The following is a 16,981-nucleotide window of genomic DNA, read 5'->3' on the forward strand; positions in this document are numbered from 1 at the left end:
AGGGAATAAGACCCAGGCCACACTCTCTGCAAAGTCAACCGAGGAGGCAGCCTTTCCCAAAGTGGGGCTCCAGGAACCCCAGTCCTGTAAATCACTCCTGGAATGAAGGCTTTGTCAGTCTAGGCAGTTAGGAAAACGCAGCTCCTCAATAAGTTCAGGAGCCAGTAAAGGCTCTGAGAAGTCCTGCAGCGGAGAAAGCTGGTATTCAGTGGAGCATCCAGGAAGGCTCAGAAGAGGGGACTGTGGGTGGAGGATCTGGGTAAGGAGGGATAAGGCTGCCAGGTCATGGGCTGACCCCCACTGCCCCCCACCCTGGCTGCACTTCTGCCTTCAGCACTACCCCAGCCACTGACCCCAGCCTGGCCTCGGCGCTCAGACGTGTTGAGTCTCAACCCAATATTTAACCCATGACAGTTGGGGCCGCCACTGGGAACCTGCAGTGTAGGTTAGGTGGAGGCCTCATCCCTGTCAGGTCCAACGCAGCTCCACCTCCGGGCATGGGGCCAGCTCTCAACCAGCCCCTTCACTGGCTTGGGCAGGTTCGAGGAAAGTGCCTCCTGGACCCCACCCTGGCCAGCCCATTACTCCAGCTGAAGCCCAGCACTGGAAGGGGACACAGGGTGGGGGTGGGGGGGACAGCCAGCCCCAGGGACCTGGTGCTCCTGGTGGAGAACAAAGGACAGCTCAGTGGGAGCTGTGGTCAGACAGGCATGGGTTCCAAGTCCTGTTGGACCACTTGCTGCTTGGACCATCCCAGGTAAGCACCTTACCCTCGAGGCGCCTCAGTCTCTCCATCTGTTGACTGGGGATGACCACAGAGTCACCATGGTAATCGGACACTTAGGGCACACGCTTCACCAGACATCAGACACGTTCACAGCATCCTCACCCTAAGCCCCTGGGGGAGGTTTGTGTGCCCCTTTACAGGTGAGGAAACCAGCAATTTTACTTGATAGATATCAAGAGAAATGAAAACATAGGTCCACACAAAAACTTGTACACAAATGTTCATAGCAGCACTATTCACAATAGGCAGAAAGTGGAAATAACACAAATGTTCAACTAATGAATAGATAAATGAAATGCAGGATATCCATACAATGGAATACAGCTGAGCCAAAAAAGGAATGAAACGCTAATACAGGCTACGGTATGGAGAAACCTGGAAACCATTAGGCTAAGTGAAAGAAGCCAGATACAAACAGTCACAAAAGATCCACTTATATGAAATGTCTAGAATAGCTAGATTCCTCGAAGCAGAAAGTAGGGTAGTAGTCGCGAGGGGCTGGGATGGGGAGGAAGGAGAGCAAGTGCTAAAGGGTGTGGGTTTCTTTTTAAGGTGATGAAATGCTCTAAAATTGATTATGGTGATGGTTGTATAATTCTGTGAATATACTCAGAACGGCTGAATTGTACATTTTAAATGAGTGAATTATATGATATGTGAGTTATATCTCAATAAAGCTGTTATCGAAAACATTTGTAAGTGATAGGGGTTTGTTTCTTCTTCCCTCACCACCTCGAGTGGTCCCTGCCTTTTTATCCTGTTTTCCATGGAGGCTGGGCCAGCTCCGGGTTATGCCCAGCTGCCTGGAAGATGCTCGTTAAACACTCACAGAGGGATGACCACGTGCCCGGCTGGTGCTAAGCAAATCACATATAGTTAGCTCATTAATCCTACCACCCCCTGAAGTAGCACTGTTCTGAGTGCACAGAGCCATTAGATAACTTGACCACAGTCTCACTGCCAGAAAGCAGGGTGGAGCTGGGATTCCAATCCAGGCCTCTGGAGGACAGTCTCAGCACTTTTGCCTTTTGGGTTTGGAGTACTGAATGAGTGGCCCCAAAGGGTCCTGCATTCCTCCTGCCATCTAGCTGGCCATGGGAGCAAACGTGTGTCCTCTTGAGAGCTGCAGGGCCGCACACCAGGAGTAGAGGAATGTGGGCGGGTTGGGAACCCGCAGAGAGGGGGTGCAGATCCCAAGAGGGCTGAGAACTGGCTGGGCCGGTCCAGCTTTTCATCTGGCTAATGAGCCGCACCAGGGTGCTGTCAGCCCGCCCGACTGATGGAGGCCCAGATACAGCCCTTCCCTAGCAACCTCTTCTGAGCCTGGTCCCACCCACGGAGATGAAAATCTCCTGGCTGAGCCAGGAGAGCCGAGGTGCCCCCAGCCACCCAGAGAAGGGACGGGACCAGGGAAGCGGCTCTAAGTGACAGGCTGAGAGAGGGACATGCCCAGCCTCCCTCCACTTACTCAGAAGTTTAACATGGACACAGGGGCTGCGGGCAGTGACCATGGGCACTGGTAGTTGCATCCGAAGTCATCCAGCCCCACCTGCTCATTACATATGTGAGCAAACTGAGGCCCTCAGAAGCGAACGCACCCACCCAAGGTCACACGGTGGGCAGCCAGTGTCCTTAGTCAGACAGGGTTCAAATCCATTTGTGTAACCTTAGAGGAGGTACTTTACATTTCTGGGCCTCGGTTTTACCATCTGCCAAATGGGCAAGATACATCCTATCTAGGTAAGTGAGGTGGGCAGGGAGGGTCAGGGTCACTTCTGGAAACACCAGAATCTCAAGCTTCAAAGACCACTTTGGGGTTCAAGGACTGAGCTGGAGGTTGGGAGCAGCCTCTGGGGGCCCATAAGCAGATTAGACATCATGTAAGCTCAAGAGTGGAGTGTCACTGGTTTTACCAGCGCCTAAAACAGTGCCTGGCACACAGGAGACACTCAACAAATACTTATGCTGTACAGCAGAAACTAACAACATGGTAAATCAACTACACTCCAATAAAAAATAAGAAAACAAAACCAAATATCCATTCTAATCACCTAGCGCAGGGGCCCCATAAATGGTGACAAAGACTATTCATGAAACACCTATTCATTGCACTTTTACTCCCTGCAGGGCTTGCCATTCAAATGAGACTGAGCCCTTACATTGCTCCCTGATCTGTGCATGGGGCTCTGCCTGTGGACCCCCTTTCTCTTCTGGGAACCCCTTCTTGCCAGTGGCGCCTGGTCCTGTAAAATAGGTTCCTTCTAAAAAAACAGTAACTTGGGGGCTTCCCCGGTGGTGCAGTGGTTAAGAATCCACCTGCCAATGCAGGGGACACGGGTTCAATCCCTGGTCTAGGAAGATCCCACATGCCGCGGAGCAACTAAGCCCGTTGTGCCACAACTACTGAGCCTGCGCTCTAGAGCCCGTGTGCCACACCTACCGAAGCCCGTGCACCACAACAAAGAGTAGCCCCTGCTTGCCGCAGCTAGAGAAAGCCTGCAAGCAGCAATGAAGACCCAACACAGCCATAAATAAATAAATAAATAAAATTTTTTTAAATAAATAAAAATTTTAAAATAGAAGTAAATGTTAAAAAAATTCTTATAAAAATAAATAAAAATAAAAATCAGTAACTTCACAGCGCTGGGGACGGCAAGGTGAACAATGCCAGGGAGAAGGTGCGTCTACATGGAGGACACGGCACTCTCTCGGAATCCTCCTCAATAACGCAAAACCTCCATGTCATCGCTGGAAGCCAGCAGACAAACGCAAACTGAGGGACGGTCTACAAAACACCTGACCAGACCTCTTCAAAAGTATCAAGGTCACAAAAGACCAGACTAAGGGTTAGATGACAGACCTGACGACTAAATGCAACCTGGGGTCCTGGAACAGAAAGAGGGCATCGGGGGGAACTGGGGAGGCAGAACAAAGTTCATAGCTCAGTTTTCTACAAAAAGGTTCCTTCTAGATTTCCAGGTTTTCCAGCAAAATCCTATAGGAATGGATGCTTCTGGGTGATGGTGTGTCCAGGATGCCCACCTGGACAGGTAGGGCAGTGGGTGCTGTGGCCTGACACCCCATCTGGTAAAAGCTGACGGGGACCCAAGACTAGGCTGTCCCCAGAAACAGCCCTCTCAGCCCAGCCCAGGCTGCAGTCAGGGGATGCAAGTGGGTTTCAAAAGCCAGGTATGGTCACACCCAGCAGACTGGGGCTGTTTCTCCAGAGAACCTGCCTTTGTTTTCTTTTCCAGGGCTGAGGAAGTTGGAGTCTGGCGAGGGTCCAGGTCCCATCTAAGGCACAACAAGGGGCCCCATTTACTTGGCCTGGTCTGTGTATGAGACTCCTGGTAAGAGGAGGGAAAACGGGGTGCAGGCCACCCGGGGGGCTGCCTCAGAGCCCCAGGGTGGGTTTGAGGACACTCAGGGACAAACAGTTGCTTTGTGGGTCTGAGCCCACAGGCACCAGCCTGGAACAGACGTCTCTTTGTATCTCAGGATGTACTCTGAGTGTTGGAACTGTGGGGAGACGGCCTGGGAGCCTCAAGTGGCATCGGGTATGCTCTCTCCGTCACCGGGAGTTAGAAACTCAATAACCACAGCCCGACCTGCTTTGCAGGTGGCCACTCACAGCCCAAGAGGTCAGCTGCAGAGTGGGGAGCTGGGGCTGGAACCCAGTGCTGTGATGTCCAGGGGGCAGCCCAGGACAGCCTGTGGTCTGGTCAGCGGGCCAGCAGGGATGCCAACTAGAGAAGTGAGGACAGAGGTGGCACTCCAGGTCACCCAGACTCTGCAGATGCTCCATATGGAGCAAAAAGAAAGAGAATACAGGCGTCTCAGAGGACCCTCAGCCCCACCCACCACTAGTCACTTCTTCTTGCTATAGTTTGTGTGGGGAGCCCCTGGCCCTTTCCCACGATATAGCTGTACTGCAGTATAACCTAGTGGTTAAGCACCCAGACCAATGGCAGGCAGCCTAGATTCAGATCCTGACACAGTCCTTGTTAAACTGTCAGTTACTTAGCCTTTCTGAGCCTCAGGTTCCCCATCTGTCACTGGGGGTCATGGCAGTCCACACCCCTCAGGGCTGGGGCAGTTAATTGAGAGAGCAGATAGAGGACTTCCCTAGTGGCAGAGTGGTTAAGAATCCACCTGCCAATGCAGGGGACATGCGTTCGAGCCCTGGTCTGGGAAGATCCCACAGCAACTAAGCCTGTGCTGAGCCTGCGCTCTAGAGCCCATGAGCCACAACTACTGAGCCTGCATGCCACAACTACTGAAGCCCGTGCGCCTAGAGCCCGAGCTCTGCAACAAGAGAAGCCACTGCAATGAGAAGCCCGCGCATCGCGACAAAGAGTAGCCCCAGTTCGCCGTAACTAGAGAAAGCCTGCATGTAGCAACGAAGACCCAACACAGCCAAAAATAAATAAATACATTTATAAAAAAAAAGAGAGAGAAAGAGGGGATACAAAGTGCTGCCTTGGAGGGAGCCCGGGGTTCTCTGCTTCCACCCCGAGTCACCACCCAGGGATTTGGGCTCCTTTTAAGGAGCAGATAAAGGCCAGCAGCTAAGGCTCCATGTGAGAACCCACGGGTACGGAGAGCTAAAAAAAGACCCCGGGCCACCCACACCATCCACACCGATGCTTGTGCAAGCCCAGACGCACTCTGCTTCCACCTTGTGGATGTCACCTCGCCCGGGCGTGGAGAATTCACAAGTAACCTCAATATTTGGAAATGTCTCCTCCGACTCCTGCAGGGAGAGGCCATGCACGTATACGGGTAATGAGGCTGCAAGGAGGATGCGGCTCCCAGGCCCAACCACCTTGAGTTTGGACTAAGGATCAGGTCACTAGGTTTGGGGATTTGAGAGGTTCAGGGTGTTTCTACCATGAGTTTTGCTGCTCTGAGAACTCTCCCCTGTCTGCATCCGGGAAACCACAGGACGGAAGGGTGGGGAGGCCTCATCTACCAGGTCGTTTAAGCAGAACCCCAAGAACCACCCCAGATCCCTGCCTCTCCCTCTCCTGCTTCCACCTAGGAACAGAGCCCTGTGCTCCCATCCTCTCTCGGGCCCTAAGGTCTTCACCTTGATCAAGCGCATCACCTCTCACCTGGACCAATGCCAATAGCCACACCCAACCATCTCCTTGCACCCTGACTCTCGCTGCCCCCAGCCAGCTTCGGCACATTTATCAGAGATCTTTCAACGATGCAACCAGATCTCGCCATTGTCCGGCCTCAAACTTGCCAATGCTCCCAAACACTCTCAGAAGAGAGCTCGCTCTCCTGCCCAGGACCTGCCTCTCCCGCCCCAACCTTTGCTGCCTTTAGCTCTCCCTCTCCTGGTCACCCTGCACCAACTGGCCTATTCCTCTCCATCCTGCCTGCAGGGAGGGAAACTGAGTCAGCCTGGACCAGGGAAAGAACGTAGACTGAGTTTGGGCTCGGGCAGGTTCCTTAGTCTCTCTGTGCCCCGGTTTTCTCATCTGCAAAATGAGTATAAGAATCAGCCCCACCCAGAGGGTTGAGACAATTCAAGGAGATGATCCTTGTAAAGCACTCTGGACCTTGGACGTGGCTGTCACACCACAAAGGCTCAGGTTTGTTTCACCTGCCTACCCTTAATTTCCTTGTCCACACAGTGAGGTTATTGCATCTACTGACCGGGTAGCAAACAGAAGCGGGTGGGGTCGGCACTATGTTACTTTGCTTTCAAGGCCATCGCTGCCCAATAAAAACAGAATATGAGTATATTTGTAGTTAAGTCTTCCTAGTAGCCACATGAAAAACATAAAAAGAAACAGATGAACTTAACTTTTATACACTATTTTATTTAACCACATATAGCTAAAATGTTATTTTGACAGCTAGTGAATAGAACATTATTAGTGAGATAGTTTACATTCTTTTTTTCATAGTAAGTTCCTCAATGTCTGGCATGTGGTGTACACTTGCAGGACATCTCAGTTTGTTCTAAGCACATCTCATGTGGCTGGTGGTTAACAAATAGGACAGCACAGTTCTGGGTGGTTCTGGGGCCTCTGGAGCGCTTTGCTCTAAGCCCATAGTGACTGCAGCCCATCAGTTCTGCCATAACGAAGCTGATAGATGCTCAGAGCATCTATCCACTTCACTTAGTGCCTGGTACCTAGGGACATGTAATAAAAGGTCCTTTCCTGCCACTCTCCCACCAGACCCACACAGGCTGGCCAGACACCTGCCCAAGGCCAGGTCTCATCTATGGGTCTCTGGCTGCCTGACTTCAAAACAATCCAGGGCTCCCAGCTGTGCCCATCAGAGCATGGTGCCTGGTTGTGCAGTGCCAGGGCACACAGACCACAGCCCCACACCCTTTTCCAGGCCACTGGAGCTGTAGCATCCTTGCCCATGGCCATGGGGCAGAGCCAGGGGCACGTGACCTGCTCCAGCCATCCCTCCCTCCTGCCTGAGAGAACAGCCTCTTTCCTGACCTGCCACTCCAGGGAACAGCTCACACCCCAGACACCACGGAGAGGCCACAGCTCTGCCATAACCCCCACCCCGTCGGTCACAGCCCAACTTGCTTTCTCTTTCCAGGTGTCGAGATGGGAACTGGCAGGTTAAGAGTGTGTCTGATGGGGACGGCCCTTCCTCCCTGGCCAGGGCCACCTCACCTTCCAGGCCTGAGTCAATCCCCATGTTCTGGCCCTTGATCATGTCCATGGTTCCTCCCTTTTGGGGTTAATTCTGTCTCTGTAGGTGCCAGCGGGGAGGATCAGTCTCGGAATGCCTGGAATGCACAGGAGCCCACACCTCTCCCAGGAACCAGCCTCTCCAGCCTCGCCCCTCCTAGAGCCCAGAGAAGGGGTCTGGCCTCCTACTTGCCATGTAGGCAGGCTGCCTCCAGGGCCAGCCAGGCCCTAAGCGGCTCCCAGGCAACCTCCAAGCTCATCTTGGGGGCTAGGTGGCTCCCAGCCTCCACCTCCTTTAAACACTGCCTGGCTGAGAGAGCGAAGGCTATCACTCCAGGACACCTGCCCTGCCCCTGCCACAAAGGCACACACAGTAGGTGCAAGAAATGATTGCTGAATATGAACAACCAAACACTGAGAGGACGCACTAGATGCCCATCACCCACTCAGCCCTTTCCTGCAACATCTGCTGAAATCTCGCAGCCCTGGGAGAAGGGCACCCTTATAGTAATTGGGGTGCTTTTCTTAATTCCGTGTGTTAGGTTATAAACTTTTGGACGAAAAGGATTTACTCATCTCTTGGGTTGGCCCTTCTGTAGCTTTTAATTCGAGGCCTCGCACAGGCTTGGGGCTCAATAAATAGGTATTGAATTGAGCAGACATTTTATAGCACGTAAACAATTCTTATCTCTCCATTTTCCAGATGAAGATAATTGAGGCTCAAACGGGTTAAGAAACCTGCCCAAGGTCACACAGTTGAAAAGTGATAACGCCAAGATTTGAACAGGTGCCAGAGCCATCTCCTCAGAACATGGGGGATGTCAATACTATTCCACAAAGTGACAGGAGATATTGGGGAGGCGGGACAAAGCAGCAAGGCGTGCACCACCCAGGGGAGGCATGATGATTTACGTCTTGTTGGCATCTTTATCAGTATAATTAAACCCAGTGGTTGAGTAACAATCAGTGGTGGTAGCTGAGGGTGAGTCATTCTCCTAAGATGTCACCACAAGGGGCTCCCAGCCTGTCCCTCTGAACGGGCCATTGCGGGGAAGGAAATGGTATGAAGAAACCCCAGCGCCGACACGCAGTCCTGCTTTAATCCTAACAGCCCATCATCAAGGTTGGTACTATTATTGCTTGCAGTGCAGATAAAGAAGCTGAGCCTGGGGAGGAAGGGAGAATTCCCTGGAGCCAGAAGGTCAGCGTTTATGCTGGTGACTGCTGCCACCCACCGCCAGTTTTTCAGATCATCAATATTTCTAGATATTCAGTAATTGCTGAATAAATTTTCACCCCCACCCCCAAATCCTTGTCCTCTCTCTGCCCCTCTTACAGGCCCTGGGGATAAGCCCTTCTCCATTACCAAGTCATGCCACAACTACTGAAGCCTGTGCGCCTAGAGCCCATGTTCCGCAACAAGAAAAGTCACTGCAATGAGAAGCCCGCGCACCGTAACGAAGAGTAGACTCCACTCACTGCAACTAGAGAAAAGCCCGCATGTGGCAACAAAGACCCAATGCAGCCATAAATAAATAAATAAATAAATAAATTAATTAAATGTTTGCTCAATTCAACACCTATTTATTGAGCCCCAAGCCTATGCAAGGCATGGAATTAAGGGCTATGAAAGAGCCCCCACCAAAAGATAAGTAAGTCCTTATTGTCCAGAAGTTTATGGTCTAATAGGCAGGATTAAGAAAAGCACCCCAATAACTGTAATTCTAAAGATTCAGATTGCCTGGGTCAGGGTATTTTCATCCATTCTGCCCCATTTAGGCCTTGTATCCTAACTTAATTGTGAAAATACAGCTCAGTCCAATAAAATGCAGGGAAAGAGCAAGAAGGAAACAAAGACAAAGCATGATAATAGGAAATACAAAATAATATGGCAGGAGTAGGTCCAAACATATCATTCATTACAATAAATGTGCATGAGTTAAATTCACCTGCTAAAAGATAAGACTCTCAGGTGAGAACAGGAAGACAAAAAAAAAAAGCCAGCTCTATGCCATTTTATAAGGCATGTACCTAAAACAAAATAACACAGGAAGGTTGAGAATAAAAGAAGAGAGTGCAACAGACTAGGCAACTGCTGCTTTAGCTCTTTTAAAGGAAGAGCAAGGTGCATATAACTCTATGGACAAGTTATATTGCTCATATACTTAAGGCAATCAGTGAAAACATGGGATTTGATGGCTGCACATCAAAAGACTGAAGTCTGGGCCCTGCTTCACTGATTCTGACTTAACTGGTCTGCAACAGGACCTGGGCATCACCTTCAAAGCTCAGATGATTCTAACGTGCAGGCAGGGCTGGGAACAAGGGAATGAACCACAGTCTTGTGTTACAGGGTTAGGGGAGCAGATTGAGGAAGAATCCCCAGGTCTCTGCAGGAAGGAAGTCTTGTAGAAAGCAATACCCAGGAAGCACCCAACAAATACCAGATTGACTGGTCAACTGACTGACAGGCTCCCTACTAGAAACTTCCATGGTAATTAGCTGGGTGTGGAGGAATTTACTGTCTATAAATCCTGGGGAAGTAGGTTCTAAAGTGAGAGGGCTGCTGGTGTAGTAACTCCGGCTCCGTTTCATGGCCCAATCTGTTTCTGCCCAGGGAAGACCTCCCCAAAAGTGTGTGCTTTGGGGCTCTCATTACAGACACACACACAGAAGTTCAAGCCACTTTGGGTAACACCAAGGCGTGTCTTGGAGATTTCTGCAAGGTTTAAATGGGGCTCAAGCCAATCTCAACACTCCCGGTTGTTACGACGTCATTCCGGGTTTGAGACCAGTGGACAAGGAGTACTGGCCTTGGTTTATGAAGCACCTACTATGTGCCTGATGCTTCACACATGTCACGTCCAGTTCTCTCCATTATCCTACACACCTCTGATTTGCAGATTCAAAACAGACCTCCCACCACTGCTTACTGAGCACCTGCTGTGTGCTAGGCATCGTTCCAGGGATGTGGCAGTGACCACACAGCCTGCAAAGCCCCTGCCTTCATGAAGCCCAGAGTGGGGCAGGAATGTGGCCAGCAGCACAGCTGACAAGAGGCACAGCTGGACCTGGAAGTCAGGTCTGCATCTCCCAAACCCAGGCTGTTTCTATTCTACCCACCAAGCCCTCCATCCCTGCCTTTAGCTTCAGCTTCCCTCTCAGTAACATGGGGGTTTTGTTGCCCAGTTTATAGTTGAGAAGAGTCAAGCTCCTTATCCGGAGCAGCAGGACTGCAGCCCTCTCTGTTCTTGGTGGCATAAACTCAGAATCCTTCCTCAACCTTCAACTAGAACCAAAAAGTCTCCACGCCCAGGATGGAGAAGCCATGAGAACCTTAAAAGCCATGAGTCTGAAATCTGAGCCCAGGCTGCTGGCGCAGCAAAGAATTCTGCACGTGACTGTTTTACCGCAGCTGCTCAGCCTTCCAGGGTCAGCAGGCCTTGATGGGGTGGAGCTACTGGCCAGCGAGCAGCCCATTGTGCATTTATCATATAAGACCTGACAAACCCTCTGCCCAGGAAAGGATGGGCTGGAGACCACCTGGGACACCCTACCAGCCAGCTCGCCTGCTCCCAGCTCATAGCAGCTGAGACTCTGAAACTCTGAGCCTCACCTGGAAAAGACAGATGAGGGTAATATTATCTAAGAAAGACAATACAGTCATAATTTAAGGAGGTTGTTCCAAGCTAGGACTCAACCTCAGAGGCTGTCATGTGTTCACACCTTTCCCAGTTCCCATCCTGTTGTCCCCTCCCCCACTTCTGAGACTCTCCCTTTGTGTCTCTCCATCCAGAAACCTCTGGCTTGTCCTCCATTTTTTAAAAAGATAAATAAATAAATTTATTTATTTATTTAATTTTTGGCTGTGCTGGGTCTTCACTGCTGCACGTGGGCTTTCTCTAGCTGCGGTGAGCAGGGGCCACTCTTTGTTGCGGTTTATGGGCTTCTCATTGCGGTGGCTTCTCTTGTTGCGGAGCACGGGCTCTAGGCACACGGGCGTCAGTAGTTGTGGCACGTGGGCTCAGTAGTTGTGGCACATGGGCTCTAGAGCGCAGGCTCAGTAGTTGTGGTGCACGGGCTTAGTTGCTCCACGGCATGTGGGATCTTCCCGGACCAGGGCTCGAACCCGTGTCCCTTGAATTGGCAGGCGGATTCTTAACCACCGTGCCAAGGAAGCCCTTGCAGCCTGTTTATGGAGCACACAGAAGATGGGGGATGGGACAGGGGACTCTCTGCTCAGGCCCTCCCATGCAGGAAAGGGAAGGGCTCTACCTGCCTGGAGGCAGGAAGGGGCACCTGGGGCCTCCCTCCCCAGGCTCAGGAGGATGGAAGACAGAAGACCCATCAAAAGCAGAGAGAACAAAGACCAAGGACCATTTCTGTCTTCGCACTCCTGAGACAGGCCGGGGCAGGCAGGCTGGGAGAGTGGCAGGTGGCACTGGCAACGCCCCGCACAGCCCTGCCTAGAGCGGAGAAGGGCTGGGACTCCTGGGTCCTCCTCCCTTGACAAAGAGCCTTGGAAACGCTCCCAAAGGCAGCTTCTCCCCCAGCCCCCAGGGCCCTCCAGAGGTCCCTCACCCTCCTTAGAGTGTTGCCTAAAAGGTATGAATTGAGCTCAGCCTCTCCCCACAAAACTCCCTGCTCCCAGATAAGTGCCCTGACCGTGCCTGAAATGCCACCATTAGCAGCCATTGTTCTGTTCTGAATCTAATTTACTAGGTCTCGTTCCTTCTGCCAAGCGAACTGGGCAAGTGAGGGCAAAGCCAGAGAGAGGAGAGGCAGAAAGGGCTGCTGGGTGGAGTCAGGGATACAAAACCCAATGACTCCACCATCTGGCCTGCAGCAGTCCCAGAGACAGCTGCCACCAGCCCCAAGTACAGGTGGGGAGACCTAGTTTCCCTCCCCAGGGGCCCTGAGCCCCCCGCATCAGCCATTTGTGAGCTGTGAGTGCCTTTACTATTGGCCTCAGTGTTACCCTCTGTGAAATGGGACACCACCACCAGCCTGGCAGGCTCGGTGTCAGAATGAGATGCTATAACGTCCATGGCCATGCTGGGAGCACAGTAGGTGTTGAGAAATGGCTGCGTGGACCACTCGGTCCTGGTCACCCACATGGTGGGAGGTGGGCTTTGCTGACAAGGCCCTCCCCCAAACTGTTCAAGCTTTCCAGCTTCACTGATCAGTGCATGAGTGTCTCTCCACACTGTGCTGCGCGGCATGTGGGAGATTAGTTCCGTGACCAGGGATTGAACCCATGCCCCCTGAATTGGAAGCCCAGAGTCTTAACCATTGGACCGCCAGGGAAGTTTCTCCATGTATCTTCTTTTTTTAAAAAATATTTTATTTATTTATTTGGTTGCATCAGGTCTTAGTTGTGACACATGGGCTCCTTTGTTACGGCTCGCTGGCTCCTTAGTTGTGGCATGCGAACTCTTAGTTGCGGCATGCATGTGGGCTCTAGTTCCCTGACCAGGGATCGAACCCGGGTACCCTGCATTGGGAGCTCAGAGTCTTAACCGCTGCGCCACCAGGGAAGTCCCCCTCCATGTGTCTTCTTAAGTGGGGGTCCATGTGAATGCTGGGGTGATTGAATGAGAGTCAGCTGACCTCCTGCCCCACTTGGGCTGTAGCCTCCACAGCTGGAAGAAGACCAGCTGCCTGGTCACCTCTGGTCTCAGCACCATTCTCATCTTTAACAGCAGTGTGTGATTACCAATATTGGCTGCCATGATTTACTGAGCACCCACTGTAAGCCCTGGTCTGGGGCTGGGCCCATCACATGCATTATCTTGCTTGATCCACTAGTGACCTCACCAGCTGGGTGTTCCTGCATCACTCCCATTTCACAGATGAGGAAACTGAGACTCAGAGGTGTTACCTGATCTGCCCAAGGTCACACAGCTTAGGAGAGACAGAGCTGGGGCTTCAACTCAAACCTGGATGGCATCAAACTCTATGCTTTTAACCACCGAGAGGCCCAGGGTACCCCAGCTGGCTTCCAGGAGGACACGCAGCTCTTCCACCAGTCTCCAAAGCCTTGGGCCCTGCCTCCCACATAGGGCACCCCCTCCATTAGGACTGGGCCATTCTTGCAGGACTGTGCCCAGGTGAGGTCAGGAAGCGAGCCGAGGCTGTTGGGTGCTTACTGGGGCCCAGGCCTGTGTGGAGGGGCAAAATTAGCCCCATTTTACAGATAGGGAAGCTGAAGCTCACAGTGAGGCCAAATTTGTTTGCCAAAATCAAACACAGGCAGAATTCAGTCTAACTCCAGAACTGGATCTAACCACTCCATTTCTCCCAATGACAGGGCAGACACCTCCCCAGGAAGTCCTCCCTGATAGCCCAGGTCTCCCCGTAACCCTGACAGCCCTCACTTCAGACCAGTCAGGGAGCACCAGAGCCATCGGGCTGGAGACCTCGTCTGTCCAGCTCTACATCCCCCCGCACCAGGCTCCCATCACCACCACGACACAGTCCTGTAACCATACTAGTAATTAAGCAAAATTCCATCAAGTGCAGAGAGACTGTCAATGTCTCTTCCACATCCACCCCCACCGCCTGGGAATGGTACCCCTGGAGTTGTGCAGTGCACTGCCTGTCCATCATGGCATCCAGCTCAATCCCAGACACATAGTAGGTGCCTATTCGAATTTATTCAATAGTTATAATCATCATAGCTGCCGTGGACTGAGGCTTCCTATAATTCTCAACCCTTCCCTGCATTATTTCATTTAATCCTCATGCCAATATCACCAGGCAGGTACTACTTTTATGCCCATTCTACAGGTGAGAAAACAGAGGCTCAGAGAGGCCAAGCAGCTCTCTCTAGGTCGCACAGCCGGGAAGCAGGGGCTGGCTGGAGCTGTACTCTCAGCCACAAAGCAGGGCGGTAGGACCAGGGCCCCTCGAGACCCTCCCTGCTGAGCTGGATACTATCCCCAGTGACCTGCACCATCAGGCCTGACCCTGTCATTAGTTCAGGTGTGCACACCAGTTCCCATACCTGTCATTAGGAACCAGGGCAATGAGAGCAGCTGAGTTCACACCCAGTTTCAGCTGCTAAAAGGCTGACAAACAGGGAGGGGTGGTTTTCTCCAAGGGGGCTCTCCATTCACTAATTTCTGTTCACTTGTGCAGTCCAAAGCCCGTGACTGCTGGGTGTGAAGGTCGCAAGTCCTGGTTCCTGGATCCCCTTTGCTGGGGACAGGGATGCTGACCCTCAGGCTGGGTAATTCCTATGTGCTGGGGGCATTCTCTCCATTGTTACATGTGCTCCTCCCAGCAACTCTATGCAGAAGATATTAGCACCATCCCTGCTTTGCAGACAAGGAAACTGAGGCTCAGAGAGGTTTCTGCCCACAGCAGATGTAGCAGAGCTGGGACCAGAGGTGAGGAGCTCCTAGCCTCCTCAATGCTGAATCTCACTGGCAACCCCGCCCGCCTTCCCCCAGACAGAGGAGGAGGGCCCCAGAAAACTCAGGGTGCAAGAATAACTTGGGGGTCAGCACCCTGTGACCAGCAACCACATCTTAGAGTTACAGGTACAGGGCTATGCACTCGGTAACACTCAAGAGATTCTTGTTGACAGAATTGGGCAAGAGGCAACCCCCCACCCCACAATCTGGTCCATGAACTTGTCCCCACCAAGGGGAAGGGGCAGAGGGACATGCTGGGCTTGTATGACCATGGGCACCTGGCTCCTACCCAGGGCTGTGACTGTGTGGGGCCACGGGGGTGTGATGGAAGAGTCTCTCACCCCATCTTGGGGAGAGAATCAGAAAGGCTTCCTGGAGAAAGAGATCTCTAAGCTGAGATCAGTCATTCAGCCAGGGGCAGAGGGTGGCTGCTTTGGGCCAGGAGTATTGAGAGGGGTAGGACCTGTGTCCTTGCCACCCTGAGTCCCTGAAGCTGTAAAGGATGGGAATTCCTTCCTTCCTACCCTCTGCTGGGAAGGCCAAGACCCTCCCAGCTTGTCTGGATTCATTATAACTTTTGTTAGGTCCAAGCCCAGCCCTTGGGGAACTGGATGGATGGAGAGCTGGAGGAAGGGGGAGCTTGAGGGATGGGGGAGGCAGAGGGCAGGGCGAGGCTGGCCCATCTCCTGGTGTGTGGGTGTGTGCGTGTGTGAAGGACTGGAGGGGCCCCAGTCTTGGTGGGGGGAGAACAGAATAGTCCTCCGTGCCTGGCACAGAGCATTTGATTGTGCAACGTCTGAAAGAACAGTTCAGGGACTGGACGGGACCCCAGCTGGGTTTGAGAGCCAGCTGGACTCAGCCACAGAGGAACAGCACGCAGGGCCCTGCCCATTCCCTGGGGATGTGAAAGACCAGGGAGGCTTGTGTGTACGTGTATGTGTGTGTGTGGGGGGGCGGGAATCTTGGGAGGGGAGGGGAAGAAATGTCTTTGAGCTTGAAACAATGCAAAGGAGAGAGGGGGCAGTGGGGTCACAGGACAGGGGAGTTTCTGAAAGGACTGGAACTCAAAGAAATGGAAGGGTCACACTCCCCATGCCAGTGCCCAGGCCGCCTGCACCTGTCAGACAGGTCTGCCTGGACTGGACCACAGGGGCAGGGTGGGAGCCCAGGCCAGAGTGTCCTCACTTTCATCTGGGGCCTGGGAGGGAGTGAGGGACAGCTTTCGGTGGAGGGGGTGTCTCAGGTGAGGGCACTTTGGCGTGGATACTCCCAGGCAGGTGGGCTATGCAATTGCTGAGTTCCCCACCTGCCTGAAGCCCCTTGTCGAGAGAAGTCTTGGTAAAGGCTCCCTCCCAGCTAGGAGGCCCCGCCCCATTTTCCTTAGAGAGAGGACAAGGCAGGGTCTGATTCTGCCCCCACTCTCGATCTTAGCATCTCCAGTTATGAAGTGAATACATTAGGCTTAAAACCGACGTGGGCTGCCGTTTCAAAGCAAACACATTGAGACACGTTATTCCCTTCCCAGGCAGCCCTGAGAACCCGAGGCTTAGAGACGCCACCAGTTTCGGGGCTTTGTGATTTTTCAGGGGGCAGCCACGCCCCTAAGAAATCACGGAGGGAGAAGGCCCCATCGTCTCTCAGCCGATGCGCAGACCCCGGGGCGGGTGGTGGACAAGGGGTGCCTCAGCCCAGGTTCCCCCAACCCGACCCCACACCCACCGGTTCCCCTGGACCAGGTTCTGGAGCGCAGGATGGCAGGTGCTGGGAAGTGCTGCTGCAGGTGGCACAACCCCATCAGGCGCCCCCCCCATCCCCGCCTGCCTGACGCCAGGAGCACCTGCGCGCTCTCCAAGAAGCACTGGTGAACGCCCGCCACTCAACGCCTCACGCTCCAGCTAAATTTCACGGCCCGGATGCGCCCCTAGACGATGCTTAGGTCCCCTGCGCACCCCACTCCCCGGCCTTGGGTGTAGCGTCCTCCAGAGGACACACCACTCTCCACCCTGGCTGTGCTTCCTGGCCCAGGAGGACCCCTGGCGCAAGGGCGACCCCGCAACACCGAGGTCCCCTGTACCTCCAGCTAAGTTCCTCGCCCTCTAAGC

General features: G+C 52.9%; 1 protein-coding gene across 3 annotated transcripts in view; it reads right to left on the reverse strand.

The window, feature by feature from the left end:
* PPL (periplakin) overlaps window positions 1–16,981 on the reverse strand; it is a 47,203-nt gene that overhangs the window by 25,917 nt on the left and 4,305 nt on the right. The gene's annotated exons all lie outside the window — the stretch shown is intronic.

Source organism: Orcinus orca, chromosome 16 (genome assembly GCF_937001465.1).
Source record: "Orcinus orca chromosome 16, mOrcOrc1.1, whole genome shotgun sequence".
Classification (NCBI taxonomy): domain Eukaryota; kingdom Metazoa; phylum Chordata; class Mammalia; order Artiodactyla; family Delphinidae; genus Orcinus; species Orcinus orca.